This window comes from Mus musculus, chromosome 18, assembly GCF_000001635.26.
Source record: "Mus musculus strain C57BL/6J chromosome 18, GRCm38.p6 C57BL/6J".
Classification (NCBI taxonomy): domain Eukaryota; kingdom Metazoa; phylum Chordata; class Mammalia; order Rodentia; family Muridae; genus Mus; species Mus musculus.
The window spans coordinates 82,896,194-82,913,058 of record NC_000084.6 but is presented as its reverse complement, the minus strand read 5'-3'; the positions used below and the strand labels follow the sequence as shown (position 1 = coordinate 82,913,058).

At 47.0% G+C, this 16,865-nt stretch overlaps 1 protein-coding gene and 1 long non-coding RNA gene across 7 annotated transcripts in view; both read right to left on the bottom strand.

Annotated features, from left to right (window-relative positions):
- The window catches only part of Zfp516 (zinc finger protein 516), a 95,627-nt gene extending 92,256 nt beyond the window's left edge, over positions 1-3,371 (bottom strand). The window contains exon 1 of one of the 6 annotated variants that reach the window (XM_030250515.1): positions 3,283-3,371. The gene's annotated coding sequence lies outside the window, so the exon portion shown is untranslated. Of the gene's footprint in view, positions 1-1,618; positions 1,750-1,799; positions 1,996-2,066; positions 2,564-3,282 lie in introns of those variants that run through there. The other 5 variants (XM_006526504.4, NM_183033.2, XM_011247085.3 and 2 more) reach the window with 5 other exon arrangements.
- Positions 3,372-7,382: 4,011 nt separating this feature from the next.
- Positions 7,383-11,012, bottom strand: Gm30889 (predicted gene, 30889). Its single transcript, NR_166715.1, has 3 exons — positions 10,929-11,012; positions 9,741-9,885; positions 7,383-8,229 (listed from the first exon to the last, which is right to left on the bottom strand). It is a non-coding gene; the product is annotated as a predicted gene, 30889 (long non-coding RNA).
- Between the last annotated feature and the right edge of the window lie 5,853 nt (positions 11,013-16,865).

Genomic DNA, 16,865 nt, shown 5'->3' with positions numbered 1-16,865 from the left:
CCGGAGTCAGAGAATACCATTTAAATATATCGCGTACTTCCACAATGGACAAAAAGGGAAATAGGCAACTAGAACAGGGAGCCCAGAGTAAAGGGGGGGGGGGGCAGTCATCGGGGCGGGTAGACTCGGAGTAGAGTTGTTCTCAACACCCCAAAAAGGACTTTGACCTTTGAGTGATTTAATAATTAAAAATTGTTTTCACGACTCAGATTATAACAAATGTTCGGTCCTAATTTTTAGAGTCGTTATTTTATTATTTAAGCTTGCTGAAGCAAGCATGTTTCCTTAAGAAAGAACTGACCTATTTTTGGCTGGAGATAAACGATCATGTTAACAGATGTTAATCTTGTAATCTGTTTTTCCTGTAAAGCACTTCACATACCCGGGCTTCAAGACCTTAAAAATAACATCTTTTCCAAAAAGACCTGACGTCACAATCCACTCTCTGGGGGGAATAATCACAGTCCCCTCCAGTTCTTTTTCTCCTGCAATGATTTCAAAGACATTCAATCTTTTTCACTTTATAAGTGCCGATTTGTTCTGCCTCAACTCCCACAGGCTTTTATTTGCATTTCAAATTCCACAGGTTACACCAGTCGCCTTTTCAGAAATATGTAAACCAACAACGAAGCAGTAAATGGCTTTTTGTGCATCTGGATTAAATAAGACACCGAATGAATATATTTCAAAAGAGGGGCCGAGCAAGTTGATCTGTGCTCACCCAGAAACCAAGTGACTCTTGGTCAGCAAGCCAGGCAATGAGGTAGCTACACACAGCCCCGAAGCTGGGGGTTGGGGGAACTGGGCTGATCGGCTGTGGAGAGCTTGTTAACGCTGGTGATGGATGCGGCTGACTTACAGACCCACATTTTTCGGGTAAAAGGCTGGTTCTCTGGAGACCTAATTGCAGATTAGGGATCCACTGGCTTCCCGACTCACAAAGCCTGATACTCATCGCACACCGACTTTCCTCCATGAACCGCTGGCTTAAAGACCTCAGTGGCCTGGCTTTTGACAAACTTATTCAGACAAAGTTTCTTTAAAACTTCACGAGGCGGTTTAATCTAAATACTGATCTTAACTATTCGGTATGTTCTCCCTGGAAATGGCAGAGGAGGCGCCTTTCCAACCCCTACCCCACCCCCGCAGCATACACCCCACTGCGTTCTTCTCCTCTTTCACACACCCGGGTGTGAAATTCGTGTGTATGTGTGTACGTACAAATATACACACATCTATGGTTATCAATAAGTCCCCCACCCCCACTCTGCCATGGCCCAGCAAGGCAAATCGCAATTCTGTGGAGTCCCCGCCGCGCTGATCTCCTTCCTAGCCCACTCCGAGTCACTTCCAGAACCTCGCCCCCGCCCCCACCCCTACGCGAACTTCCCTTTCTAGAGATCCCACTTCTTCAGTGCTGGGGGTCACTCAAATCTCCCCGCTGACGGGCAGGAGTCCGGGGAGGGGACAGTGAGAACACCCACCACCACCACCACCAAACACAAATACGCAAACACGTCCCCTAGGCAGCGGCGCTCTGTGCCCACAGGCATCGATCCCCTCCGCCAAACCCTTAATAATTGAAACGGCTCCTTCGGCCCCGCCGCCCATCACCCACCTTCATTAGCCAGAGCGTTTTACTTTAAAGTAAGGCAATTTGCTCTTTGTCTCCTAATGGATGAGAGCGCATCCGAGCTCCCCTCCTCCCGCGTCGCCTTTGACGAAGTGTACAAAGCCAGAGCCTCTTCCGCGCTCCCACCCCGGCCCCCACCCCGCCCCTCCACTGCGGTAAAAGCCACCTCCCGGGCGTTCTCCCTGCCGCCCGAAGTTTCATCTTCTCCTCTCCTGGAATCGCAGAGCGGAGTAACTATCAACACAGAAAGCCAAGTCGCCCTCCTGGCGCCAGAGACCTTCTACAGGGCGCGCCCCCTGCCCAGCGCGCCCCCACCCCACGGGGCACAGCAGGGTCTTATGCACGTAGTGGGTCCCGACCTTCCCGGCCTTGCTTGTTGGTCCTCCCCCATCTGAGCCAGGAAGCCCCCCCCCCCCCGCCCTACGGCCCCTACCTTGGCGGGGAGGCGGCGGGCCCCAGGAGGAGGACGCGCACGCCCCGCGCATCTGAAGGTGAAGCAGAGCGCCCGCGGCGCGGAGCCGAGCGCTGCTCTAGACCGACCGCGCCAGCTGCGCCCTGGCGCGGGGGACGCGCGAGGACGCGCGGGACCCGCCACGCGCCCGGCCCCCCTCCGCGCGTCGCGCGCGCGCCCGGGACGCACCGGCCCCGCGGGGGCCCAGGCGCCAGCAGGGCTCGGAGGGACTGCACTGTGCAGTGAAGGGGACCCGGCGTCCACGGCCTGAGCAGGCCCGAGGCTTCCCCCAGCCCGGGAATGGTCTGCCCTGTAGGAAACGCACACGCTCCACTATTGTCTCATCAGCACAAAGTTCTGCCACACTGCGGAGAAAGTCTGGAGGCTCACGATGACTCAGACCTAGATAATTCCTCCCCTAATAGCCCTGAATCACGACGTCGGCGGCTAGTGGTCGCCCCTCTGCATAAGGTCTCAGGTTGCCGAAGCTCCAGTTCCTGAAGGCTGTTTACGCGCGCACCCCCCCCCCCACACACACACACACATACGTGCAGAGGTGCTTGGGATGCGTGACCTGCCAACTTAAGCAACTGGACGCTGAGCCTCGAGCCCACACCAAACGGTGTTCACCCTGAACGCAACCTCAGAAGCGCGCGTGTCCCCTGAACTTCACGGGAGCGAGTCTGGGAGTCCGCATGCTTTGGGAAGAACAGGACAGCTCTGGGGCAGAGTGGAGCTTGGACTCGGTTATCATCGTGGCTGTTTACTTGTGTCTTCAAAGTTCGCCTCATTTTGCTTTGGTTCTGAAAACTTCATTTGCACCCCCCACCCTCACCCTACCCTATAACTACCCTCCGTGGGTCGTAGTTAGTGACAATATATTGAGTCTATGAATCAAAATCTTGATTTGACTCCCCAAAGCTTTCTTGGTACTTGGCAGGGAGGGGCTGAGGGAGGGGGGAGGGGAGCTGGAGCAGAAGGAGGAGAGAGGAGGAGGGGCCGGGGAGCGCGCCCCGCGATCCGCGGTGACGTAGGCCAGGGGAGCTGTGGCCTGCGGAGGGGCACTATCTTCTCCCACCAGGCTCTTGGCCATATTGTTCGTCTGCTGAGCGTGATAACTCCGCAGTGGAGATGCATTCGGGTCAAGACGCCCGAGTTGGCTCTGCCGAACAATCAGCGCCAAGATCCGGGCGGTTACCTTTCGCGGTGGCTTTTCCTCGTGTTTACCCTCACTGCTCGTGCAGCTCGGGGGCCCTCCCTGGCCACTGGTTTTGCAATAGAAACTCCTGTGCGGACGAGCTGCAAAGGGCGGCGCTTGTACCCTGGCAGAGCTGGCAATCGGGCGGGGGCCTGGCTGAGAGTGAGATGTTTCCGTGTGCATGCGTGTGTTTCCGCCGAGGAGGGGGCGCAGAGGGAGGAGGCCCGTGAGGAACGGCCCTCGAATCATAAAATGTAAGATCCGTGTGATTAATGGTCGGCACTAATTTGGAAAGCAGGCATGTTAAAGGTCACGGCCAATTGTTGCTAGTTTCAGCCTGAATGCTTAAGTGGGATGTATTCCTGAACAATCGCATTTAAGTCTGATTCACAGAAAACTATCGGAGTGCCCACAATTCATGACAATACCCAATGAAAATTCATAAGAAAAGCGTCACCCAATTCAGCTAATGACATTATAAATAGCATGTGTAGATATTACATGTGTGTGCACAATCTCCAACACAGATTCAAAAATTCATAGCACATTTTAATTGAAGCTTGGGGGGGTGTTGTATTTTTAAATCGATACTCATCCATAGTAAAACCCAGATAGAAGCAAGAGGCTTCTATCTGCCTAGTTTTTCTAGTTTCCGACTACAGATTGCATTAATAATTTCCATGTGTTGAAAAATTGACAAGTTGGAGCAATAAACAATAAGAAAGAGAAAGAAATTTTAAAAGAAAAAAAAAACTGCTCAACATAAAAGTCTATCGTTTTCATAGCTTGCCTCCTTTTCTCCAGTCAACCAGAGAGCCTCCTCCAGTCACTCCCATGCGACTGCGTTCGCTGCTCCTCTGTCTACAATAATATTGTGCTTTCAGATGGGTTTCTTGCACATCCCTGGACAATACATTCGAAATCTGAGAGTGAAATCTGATAGATGGGCAAGAGTCCGATTCTGGTGCCCATGTGACAAACAAACCTAGAAAAGGCAGCCTGAAGGCAGGCGGGTTTGTTACTAAGTGGAAATGCATTTTACCATGGTCATTGTTTATTGTCAGAAAACCAGTGCTAGACTGCTCTGCACACAGAGAACAATGGTATAAAAATGAATTTGAGAGGGTTCTCATGCTATTGATGCAACCATACTGCAGCTGTTCTGTATCCTCGAGTATCTTTAAACAAAACAAACAAACAAAAAAAAGCCCTTCATGATTTATACAGCAAGGTACAAACCCCTAGGAGTTCTTGGGGGTGTGGGCCCCCTCCTGTTCTGAAAGGTCTATTTAAATTAGAATATTCAAGCCAAGCAAAGCCACAATGTTAATGGTTAGTATTTGGGTATTTATACCGCTAAACTGTCTGATCCCTCTGGCTGACAACACAGGAGCGGAAGAGAGCACTAACTCCCCTCTGCTGCTGCCTAAGGAGTGATTGGCTCAGGGTTTGAATCTCTGCTCCTTCTAGTGATTTGATGGGGAAGCTGTGTTCCCTGATCTGGGATGTTTAGATAAGAAATGTTCTTAAGGGGTTCCAATAAAGAGGAGCTAAGAGTAAAAGGCTTGTCTCCACTCCCCCAGGAAAGGCCTTGCCTGTCAGAAAGCCTGAAGTGAAACTGTGTTAAAACATGAAAGCCACAGCAAACTACCAGGATATACTAGGCATACAAGTTCAAAATATAAGCCCAGTGAGGGGAGGGGACCACACCTGTAAATATTAATCCTATCTCTCTTCAAATTCATTAAGACTGAGAATTATAGCTTAGAAAGAAGACTGGTGCATTTTCCCGAGCCAAGGGCAGTCTTTTGCTCTGTGAACTAACTTAAGTATACAAAGGGAATGTTTAAAGGCAGAAATTCAAAGGGAACACACTCTAAATTTGATTTATATCACCCACAGGTATTTCTAGGTGTTTCCGGTGAGGCTCCAGGTTAAACTGGTTAGGAATGAGAAACATTTTGTGTAGAAACAGAAATTCTGTGTTTGCTGTTGTCCAAAAAAATAGGGCCCCAATCCTAACTTAGCTTTCTTTCTAAAAGTCTTCCCTTCCCGTGGAGTCTAAAGAACTCAGATTTCTCCCTATTGAGAGTACAGATGAGGGGGAAGATGGGGCCTCCTCACCTTGGAGGTGTGAGTAGGAAGTTAACCCAAGGTGACCCCTTGGAGGGCCGTGCTGCTGTGCTGAAAGTCAGTCATCCTGAAATGCTTAACACACATGAGCCTAGGCCGATGGCATGGGATGCCTCTCATCTTGGTTTAGGGCTATCTCCGTTCTCTTGAATTTTCATTCTATTTAAGGATGACTAATAGAAAAGAAGACACACACACACACACACACACACACACACACACAGCCACCTCTGATGTCTGGTGGATGGGAACTGTAGCCAGATAGTCCCCTGCTTACACTGAGAAGGTCCTGACTAAAGGCAGTCTTCTGTGGTCACTGATGTACCAGATAATTCAGGGTCAGTGATCCGATCGAAGCTGAGATCCTCATGTTCTTTCAAACACTTTGAAAACTTGCTCATCCCTCTACCGCAGCTAAGCCCGAGGATTCTGTACAGACTGTGCCCATGTCTTCCATGACAAGAATGCTTTACTCAGTTTTTCCCCCAGTGCAGAAATCTTAAGTATTTTCTCACAGAATCATCATTTTAAGAATCTTTCCTTTGTCCCCCCGCTTCCCACCCCCCCCAGTTGAAGTACAAACAAACAAACAAAATAAACTCTAAAATTCTTCACACTGGCTCATGTACTGTTCTTCCTAACACACAGGTTTTCTTTCACTGATTTTTGCTGTTTTGTATCTTTGAGGGGTACAACAACAGGTAGTGTTAACAAATAGCACCGTTGAATCCCAGAGCCACAAAGGGTGTGGAGTTGCCCTGACTGTTTAAGCCAGGCAGCTACATTTCTCACTATTTGCAGGTTTTGGTGGCTTCACAGCAGGTAGACGACCCTCGGTCTGTTCCTAATTTCATCCTAACTAAAAGGCCCAGCAACAGCTGGCTTCAGAATGGCTGATGCAGCTCTCCACAGATGTGGGCCATAATGGTTTGAAGAATAAAAGGAACGGGGCCACGGAGTAGAATTCATTTAAGGAGAGACAAATTCAATAAGCGTCCCCTTCTGCAAGGGTCCCTAGGTTTGAGAAAGAGGGGCGTTTTCCTTACTAACTTCTCTCATAATCTCACACAGCATGTTAATTTCTTAGCAGGCAGGTTGTGGCCTATTAACACCACACATCCTAACAGCAGCAAAACTCTCAACCGTCTCAGCCCCCCAAATCTCATTAGATGTTGCCACGCATAACTGATGGCGTGTGCGAGTCGACGGGAACTTTCCCAACAGTACTGGGAAGAAAATGAGGGAAGCGGCCATGTCTCCTTCGGTCCTGGTAGCTGAGCGCAGCCTTACTGAAAGGGGAAGAAACTTTCAGGCCCTTCTCTGAGAAGGGATAGGGTTTAAAAGACAGCAGCAGGCGCCCACAGGGCTCAGTAGGAGGAAAGTCAGTTATCACAGGATCTAGGAGATTTTGCCAGATCTGGGACTCCCAGGGCCATTGTGTTAATAGACTAGGTACGGTAACTAGGAGGTCTCAATAACAAAGGAAAATGGACGGTTTAAACCAGTTTTAAAGGTACAACTGGTACATTTTCACAAAGTCGTGTCAGTATCTCGGCTATGTGTGCCTGGAACGTTTTCATCATTCCTACAGAAACTGCAAGCTATTAAACACTTCAGTCCTCCCTCCCTTCCCCTCCCCTCCCCAGGCCACTGGCATTCACCACCCTACTTTCTGTCTCTGCATTTGACTACTCTGGGGACCTGGATCCTCCAGTACTTGTCTTTTTCAACAAGTATAATTTCACCTCCCTCATGTCCTCGAGGCTAATCCGTGTTAGAGAATATAGCTGGGTGTAATTTTGCTTCCTTCAAGAAAGACAGAAGTGGGCTGGAGATGAAGGATCCTGGTAAATGCCTGGCCACATGGCTGGCTGGCAGGCACACACACACACACACACACACACACACACACAGCCTTGATTCAATTATCAACACTGGGAGAAATAATTATAAATGGAAGCCAGTAATTTGAAAAGCAATAATAAACTTGTTAATGAAATGACGAGAACTTCACTAAAAACAAACCTCAGGAATTTTTCTGTGACCCACAATGATGGATTCCCCTCTGGCTGACTCAGTGTTTGCAGGCCTTATAAGCAGCAGCAGGAATCCAGCAGCTCCTCTTTCCTAACCTGTGGTACCAGCAGGCCTGCGTCTACACAGAGCCAAGGAGAGAGCTGCTTTGAGTCAAACCCTCTCTGGTTTAGAATTCTTAAGAGTTTATGGGAGACTTACGAACAACTTCTTTTAAAATAAAATCTCACTCGCATCCTGCCAAAAGTAAGGTAGAAAATTTGAGGAAATGTGCTAAAGCAGATAAACATAAAGGAACTGAGAAATTAACAGACGTTGGGGACGCATTGACAAATGCAGCTGAGCTCTAAGTGATGCCAAGCCTTCTGGCCCCATGGGAGAACCTTGAGTTAGAGCTGCGGTCTCTGCAGCCTGAGTCCAGCCTGGTCTTTGGTCAGTGGAGAAGTGCTCTACGTTCACATGGATGGTGGTGTTTCAGGGAGTACCCCAAAGGCACGAGCTCAAATTTGGGGGTCCACAAGGAATCTTTCAGAGATGCATGCTTTGATCTCTACTGTGTCAACAACGCACAGGCTCTCACTCTCAATTGCGGCCCTTGTGACAGCATTACGGGGTGAATGGGAAATGTGGAGGACATGTATTAGATTGTTAAAAGTTTGTCCAGCAAACACTTTCACAGAATTTCATCCTGGCAGTCACCGTTTAAACAAGATCATCAGAGCAGACACAATGAGCGGAGATGCGGAGGCCAAAGCTGGAAGATCAAAGTTCAAAGCCACCCTGGGTTTAAAAACAAAACAACAACAACAAAAAATCATATAATAATTAATTAATCAGTTAATGATGATAAATGAGTATCGTACCAAAAGTGTAACTAAATATTTGTTATTTTTCCACAATTGTACATTTGTTCATTGATTCCACATTTATTTCTTGAAGCCAGGCATTAAATCAAGTGCTAATTTAAAAACAGAATTGATTGCGCGCTTATTATCCCATAACCTGCAGCCTGTGGGCCATATGTGCCAAGAACAGCTATGAATCCAGCCCAATATATAATTGTTAATTTCAAGCATTATGAGTCTTGTGTGTGCGATTTTTCCCCTAGGTCAACTGTGCAGTTCTTAGCTGATGTCAAAAGGTTGGTTCTACCTGATCGGAGTCTCATAAGCAATTTTATTTTGTGCCAGATGCTCTGGTACAGTAACTCAGGAGGAAGAGGGTATAGTTAGCCCATTTGTCAGATGCCAACAGAGAGGCTCCGAGTTCACCAGGAGACCAGTGGGGAGAGCTGGCAAGCAGCCGGGCGGAGGGGGAATGCAGCAGCTTTGGGCACAGTGGTAACCTCTCACCTGACAGAAACCATAGCCTTGCTGGTGAAACAGCAATTTTGCAAAGGACAAAGCCAGAAGTAGATTTTCTCACGACAGTCACAAACTCCATAGCTACAGTTATTCTATTATTTATTTATTTATTTATTTATTTATTAGTCATCTGTACTTACAAAAATTCTGTGATGTCTTTTCTGAATCCCATCCATACCCCAGGTATGTCACCCACGTGAGCTGCCATCTTTTTCACTTTATCATCCCTTTGCACTCCTGTTGTACAAGGAACAACCCCTGTTGTACTGTGTACAACGAGGCGTGGGGACACACAACTGTAATCCCAGCACTCAGAGTGCTGAGGCAGGAGGATGGCGAGCTTACAGCAGCCTGGGCTACCTAGTAAGAACCTGTCTCGAATTTTAAATGAACAAAACATATATATATATACCCAGAAAGAAATCAGGACAAGAAATAATTAGAGAAAGTGAATGAAACAGGGGTAAGGTATGGACTCAGCCAGGGTTAGCACAAGACAGGCCGGCTGGTTACAGATAATGGAAATTTCCTCTGCGCTTCTAGCTAGTGTGCAAAGCCAAGATGGAAGCACATTTTTTACAAGATGCACACTGCCTATGAACCAAAACTCTGTGGGCTGAATGCCCAGGGCTCTTACCGAAGTGGAAGACTCCTACTTTTTTTTTTTCTCATGATTGTGTAGAGGCAAAATAATCGACTTACAATTTAGCAAAAATGTATACTGACTATGTAAAAAGTGGGACTCACTATGAACAAGAAATGTAACTGTCTAGCAGAACAAAGGGAACTGAGAGGAGGGGGAGGGAGTGTCAGGGAGGGGGTGGGGCATATGCTCAAGTACCTTATATGCTTGTATAAAAGTGTCCTTATGAAGCCCCAGCCCCTGCACAATTAATATTTGCCAATTAAAATTTTTATTGCACTTACCCATTCATATTTGAAGAAGGAGTAGTGTGCTTTCCAGAGGTAGCTCAAGTGAGGGGGGTCAGAACACAACTGGGGGTGGGGTCGCTCAGACTCAGGTCTTCAGGCATAGTGGCAAGCACCATTACTTGCTGAGTCATTCAGTGTCCTGAAAATTATATCATTTGAAATAAAAGGAAAGCAAATGTGAAAATCAGTTCCGGTTGTTTTCAGGGTATGTCAGCATGGAGACAGGTCGGTTTTTAAGAGCATAGATCCCTCCCCAAGTAGTTGCTGATGAAGTCGATATTATTAAACTGCATTATAATGAAAGATGTCTGAAAATACCTGGAAGCCTAAGAGTACTCTCTTAGATTGCAATAATGCTCTGCCAACGTGAATCGCTTTTGAAATCATTCCTGTTTTCCCTGGTGACGTTTTTTTTGTTTTGCCTATTTTTATAGAATACTGTTGGTACAGACCTAGGCTTGTGTCCCTAAGCACAGATGTGCGCGCGCAGGCACACACACACACACACACACACACACACACACACACACACACTGCATCCATGTTCCCTGTGTGAGGCCCTGCCCCTTTCTCTGAGGACCTGCCCAGGGAGAGCCTGCACGGGCTGAGCTTATGTCCCCGGCAGACTCCAGCAGGGAAGCTTCCTCCGGGTACGTCAGCACTTTTGACTTCATGCAGTTAATTCCAGGGCTGACCAGCTTGGCCTCTTGCCTCTCCAGCCGCTCCTGGGTGTGCAGAACATGAGGCCTTCGAGTAACTGCTATCCGGGCAGGCTCCAGAGGAACACTTTTCCTTCTTTATTTCCTGTGGCTTAAACCCTTCGGCTTCTAGAAAGCCTTTATTTAAAATAAATACAGAAGAGATGTGCTTCGCTGTGAGCTATAATACAAAACAATCCTCCACTGAGTGCTGAACTCTGTTCAAACAAAGTTCACGGATGGGCTGACAAATTTACAAAAGCCAGGGACCCCAGAGAGGAGGGGCTGCCCCTCAGCCGGGTCTCCCTGCAGTGCTGGGCTGGCCTGTCACCAGGCGCCAGGGGGAGGGGCTGCGCAGTTGTCTGGGGGTGGGGGGTGCTTTGAGTTGCCATACGGGCCCAAAGTAGGGGAACTGGCAATGTGAAAGGAAGCCTTAAACCGAAGTGGTGGTCTCTGTGCCCCTTGTTCCCAGAGAGTAAATTACCAGCTCCAGCAGGGTGGAAATGAGACCCTTCTGCTTTCCAGCCCCTCCCCCGCAACCTTTTTTTAAAGCTGCAGTTGAGCTGCTGCAGTTGTTAGCACGGGGAGGGGGTGGTGCGTTCTGAGTGGGGCAGAGAAACTGTTAGGCAAACCGATACTAAGCACCAATCCTATGGTTTGTATTCTTTAGGAAACCTTCGTATTCGGTTTTTGCTGATATTTCCAATTGTAAGAAACAGTCCTTTGGAACAAACTAGGAAAGCACCTTAGCTGTTGTTGTTGGTGGTGGTGGTGGTTTTTTGTTTTTGTTTTTTTTTCAGGGTCTTAATTGTGAAGTATCACATAGCTAAACTTGTGACCCTCCTCAGTGCCGGGAAATTTCGCTGTATCCTTAAATACAAAGGCATGCTCTCACACATCCCATACTAAAATTTTCTATCTGTCACAGGAAAACACAACAAGAAGAATTCTAAAAACCTAAACCGCAGAACTGTAGTCACACAAGGACTGTAAAATCTTACAATCCTGTATGTAACCCCAGCATCTGACAGGCCAACGGAGGACAGTGACTTCAAGTCTACCTGAGTTTCACAGTGAGCCCCTGTCTCAAAAATGATTAAAATAGGGCTGGCTGGCTCAGAAGCCAAGGGATCTACAGCTCCAGGGCCCTGTTCCCAGCACACACGTGGCATCTCACAACCATCTATAACTTCATTTCCAAGGAATCTGACATAGTCTTTGGGTCTCTCCCAGGGGCACCATGCATGCCCCTGGTGTACAAACATACAATGCAACAATGCTTCTTTTTTAAAAGTGTATAACGAAACTGCCTCCGTCATTAGTAACGTCATGCTCTCTTGTCATTCCTGACTGCAGTTTTAACTTCTCCCTCTCTTGCTGTCCAAAGGCACAGAAAAGTTAATGGTAAAAAATTAACTGTGAATTTTGGGACCTTGCAATACATTTCACTGCACAGCATGGTTTATATCCTAAGACTACTCCCCTAATGCCCATGTGTTAAACACCTAGCCCCTGACTTGTTACTGTGGAGAACCATTGGCAGGTCCATTAGGAATTAGGTCATTGGTAGTACCACTAAGGGGATTATGGATCCCTGGTCTCTGTTTCTCTCTGTGTGTCTGTCTCTCTCTGTCTCTCTTTCCATCTCTCATTCCTGCTTACAAGTTGCCACGACATGAGAAACTTCCTCCACCAAGAACCCTAGCCATAATGTGCCATCTACAGAGGCCCACTGACCCCACACCGACACCCCAAAACTGTGCACTAAAATCAGCCTTTAATCTTTTTAATTTCATTATCTCAAGTGTCTGCTTACAGTAACAGAAAACTGACATGTAGATTCTAAAAAAGTTTTGTTACTAAACTCTGAGAGAGAAAAAAAGAAAAACACTCAAATGTTTGCTAAAAAGATTTAAAATATTTCAGTAAAAAAATTAGCTCAGGGACTATAGCTCCATGACAAATAACTCACCTACTATTTGTTTTTAAGAACTATAAGTCAGAAGGAAAAATAGAAACCAAAAAAAAAAAAAAGAGTTTTGATTGAAAAACTTTAGTCATTACATCAAAAATTTACTTCGGAATATGTTTTATTTGGTGACAGAACATTTGCCTGGCACGTGCGAGACCCTGGGTATAACTCCCTGCACTTGCAAGGAGATTTTTTTTTTCCTTCAAAATGTGATGGCCGTCCATGCTGCTACTTCTTTTATGCATAAAGATACTCATCTTCTTCTCAAACATAATATGTAGAGGACGCCATTGGTGTGAAAGGCAGGAAAATACACTATAGGCAGAAATTACAGGACACAGAGAGCAAGAAAACCAAGGCGTTGAATGTGTGGGAGTCTCCTGGTTCTAGGAACGGTTGCTTATATACACAGCCACGAAACAGCACAGTCCATTTAGAAGTTAAAACTCAGAGCCATTGTTTAGCTCCTTGGTGACATCATCAGTTAGAAGCAGAGTTGTTTTAAATTTGTATGTGCCTCTAAGACTTAGGGGGTCTCAGTGTAATTCTTTAAAATCCACGTGCTCCCTCCATATGCTGCGGGGAGGAATCCTCCTTCCGGTTACTCCAGTATGGCTGCCTTGTAAGACACCACGCCATCTCAAACGACTGTTCTCTTCTTCATCCTTCTCTGCTGAAAGGAAGACTGGAAAGAATGTATCATAATGTTGAGTGTCAAACCAAGAATTTTTTCTTTTAACAAAATGTAGTTGTGACAAGCTATAAATTGGTGACCGTTTGTGGATAGACCAATTTTATGAATTAACATCAGATGCACGCATGAATATAACTTCAGCAGGCTTCATGTAAGGGATGGTGTTAAAAGATAATGCAAAGGATGAGGGTCACAAGGAGCACTGTGCAGAGCGTCATAGGGGGTACAGTGTACACCCTAAAATGTCTCTTCATATTTACTCATGGCACTAGACCCTGTCACAAAGATAATATTAGACACGTATGACAGAGAGGTGAAGCCATTCATTTGTTCATTCCGCTAAGATAGGTTGTTCACACAGAGCATATTTGCTCCATGCTGGTTTTGAGTCTTCACGAACAAGGTCTGTGCTTTAGTTAGATTCTACCGTGTCTACCATACCTAGCACAGAGGCTTCGCCAAGCTGTCCAACTTGAGTAGGTTCCCTGGCCCTCCTATCTGATTGGATGAAGAATTTCTTGGGCCCACGAACCATCATGCAGGCTCCTACCTCCGTCCCATATTATGTTACGAATCTTGTTCGTGGCCAGTGAGTATACAAGACTAGCTAGAAGTCTCAGGGAAGGATAAAGAGAGATCTTAAGTCAATGTGATGGCCCTAATCACCATGCTAAGATGTCTGGAGCGGTGTAAGTTCGACGAGAGGACACAAGAAAACATTTGCTAGGGGACTATGCAGACTTCTGGCAAAGGACTCCTTGTAGCTAAAGGAGCCTGGAGTCAAGTGTCCTGCGACTTCCTGGAGTGCAGTCATCTGGGGTGGAAGCAGTCTGGGATGTCAAGAACAGGTTCCTTTGCCTTCTGCCCCGTGATGACACAAAACCTCCCTCACTGGAATTCGTCCTCCTTGACCTTGGAATTCCAGTTTCCAGAATCGTGAAAAAATAACAGCGTGCCGTTCAGAAATCCCCCCAGCTGGTAGGAATTTGTTTGAGCAGCCTGGAGAGACCAAGGAAGCCCACAACCCAAAGCAGCTGCCACTGCAGGCAGTGTACATTAACTCAGAACTGTCCGTTGGTCCCAGGGAGGAAGCAAACAGTATTGAGCACTCATTTAGCTCGTCTGGAGGGGACTGCACTGGTCTGTAGCTGGGACTCCTATCCTTCCAGGCCTGCCATTAGAGACACCTGAATTTAAAAATGCCCATGCAAAGCACAGTAGGAATACTGTGGGTTAGGGTTACAATTGCTGTGGTGAAACACGCCAGGGGGAGGAGAGGGTTAACTTGGCTTCTACTTCCATATCTGTTTATCATCAAAGGGAGTCAGGACAGGAACTCAAACAGGGCAGGAACCTGGAGGCAGGAGTTGATGCAAAGACCATGGAAGAGTGTTGTTTACCGGCCTGCTCCATGTGACTTGCTCAGACTGCTTTTTAATTATTATTATTTTATAGAACGCAGGACTACCGGCCCATGTATGGGACCACCCACAATGGGCTGGGCCCTCCCCATCAAACTAAGGATATGCCTTACAGACAGATCTTATGGATGGTATTTTCTTAATTAAGGTCCCCTCCTTTTGGATAACTCTAATTTTTGCATCAAGTTGACATGTCACCTAAGATAAGTAACCCAACTTCAAAAGGGCCGGAGCTAAGGTATGCGGACCTCTGTATCCGTCTTAGATGCCTTAGCCACAGGGCAGGCATACCTACCTAACTGCAATGGCTGGTGGGCCTGTGGCAAATGGTGTTGAAGATGGTGTGAAGTCACTGTCTCCTACCGTGTTGGCTAGGTGTGGGATGCAGACAGTGCTGGGGGCTAGTCAGGCTGTTGGTGACAGTGTGAGAGTCTCCAGGCCACCAGGCTAGTCCACTCTTAGGTCTCATCCCAGCAGAAGGCTTCCCCAACACTGTTCCGGTGAGCCACAAAGGGAAGACAGCCCTGACATTGAAGATGTGAGTTATGTGTTTGCTGGTGCACCATCAGTTGCTAAAAGCAGCGAAGGTGAATCTCCTAGAGTATCATGGGAAGTGACAGAAGCCGGCGTGACATGAGGAGATCCCATTAACACAGGGTGTCCAGAGCAGGGTGACTCGGAGAGACAGGAGTAGATTTGTGGCTGCCTGGGTGTGCTGGTTAGGTCTCTGTTGGCTAGAAACATCATCTCTGTCTCATACCTCCATGTTACAGTCCATCACTGAGGTCAGGAACTCAAAGGGAACCTGGAGGCAAAGCTTGTTTTCTGGCTTGCTTTCCATAGCTTGCTCGGCTTGCTTTTACATAATCCAGGGCCTCCTGTACAGGGGTGGCGCTGCCTACAGTGAACGGGGTCCTTCCTAATCAATCATTGAACAGGAAAATGCCCCCACTCTCTGGCCAGTATGATGGAGGAAGTTCCTCAGTTGAGGCCCCTCTCTTCCTGGGTGTCTCTCGTTTGTGTGTCACTGACAAAAACTAATGAGTACACTGGGGTGACAGGACTTGGTGTCTGCTCATGGATATGGGATTCTTTGTCTTCTGTAGCAAAGATGGAAATGTCTGGGTACCAGATATGAGATAGTTAGGCAGAAATGTGTCCTTGCTGGAAGGCACCATGTTAAATGGGGCAGTGTCGCGGGATTATGTCTTAAAGTTATTACTATTATTATTTTTAATGTCAGCTCCATTAACACTGGTCTTAATTCAGCTTCACACAAAAAGGGAGATTCAAAAGTTGGAAAGCCAGTGGTTCTTCCCAGACCCCTCAGGAGGGGACGAAGAAGGAATGGCTTCCTGCCTCACTCTGCCCTGTACTGGCTAAGTTAACCTACTCCCCACCCCACCCCCATCTCAGACCTTTGTTCTGCAACTCACCTCAAAAATGGCAGGCCAAAACTAAAGAATCACTTACATAATAATCTCCTGATCTAATATTTTAAATGGATCTCTCTACACTTGTGTCCAAATATGAGCCATGAAAACCAAACATATGGGCCTATTCATTTTTTAAAAAAGACACAGCCGTGTGTAAATTGCGGCTGTTCGTGTGACAGAGCCATTAGCGGCTCGAACTTTGTTTTGCGTACTTTTTAGTTTTTTTTCCCCTGAACAAGCATATTTAATTTATACTTGGAAAAACCTTTTCATTAAAAAAAAAAAAAAAGTTTGAGCCACATTGGTTAAAATGTGATAACCCTACAGAAACAGAGTCTGCTGTGGTCACTAAGTAGGAGGGTGGGGGGCAGTTGAGAGTGGGGGAACACTGCTGTAACTTTCCAGCAATGGGAGGGGAGGTTGGAAACCCCTGACATTTCTAGAGCTGTGAGTCTTTCGGACAGGATTAAGCTATGTATCTAAAAATGTTCTTGGAATTCTCACTGAACATGGACTACGCTGCTTTGATTTGTATAAAGTAGGAGCAGGTGCTGACCTGATCATCATAAATACTGTGGTTGCGCATGCGCGTGCGCGTGCGCGTGCGCGTGCGCGTGTGTGCGTGGGGGGGGGGGCGCGGAGAGACACTGGCCCCAACAAAAGGAAAAGGGGGAAATAAGGCTTTATACTCAGAAAGCAAAGTCTAAGGTGTAGACTAAGCAGCACAGGAGAGCTGTGGCTCGACAGGCAGGCTGTCCTCACCTCCCTGGGCTGTGTAGGAGCTGCAGGACAGCAAAGTAGCTCTTCTTGCATTTGATTTCCATGTCAAGAAACTAGAACTGTGCAGCAGGGAGCACTTTGATTAAATGACAGTGAGACTTTTTTTATTTTTTTAATT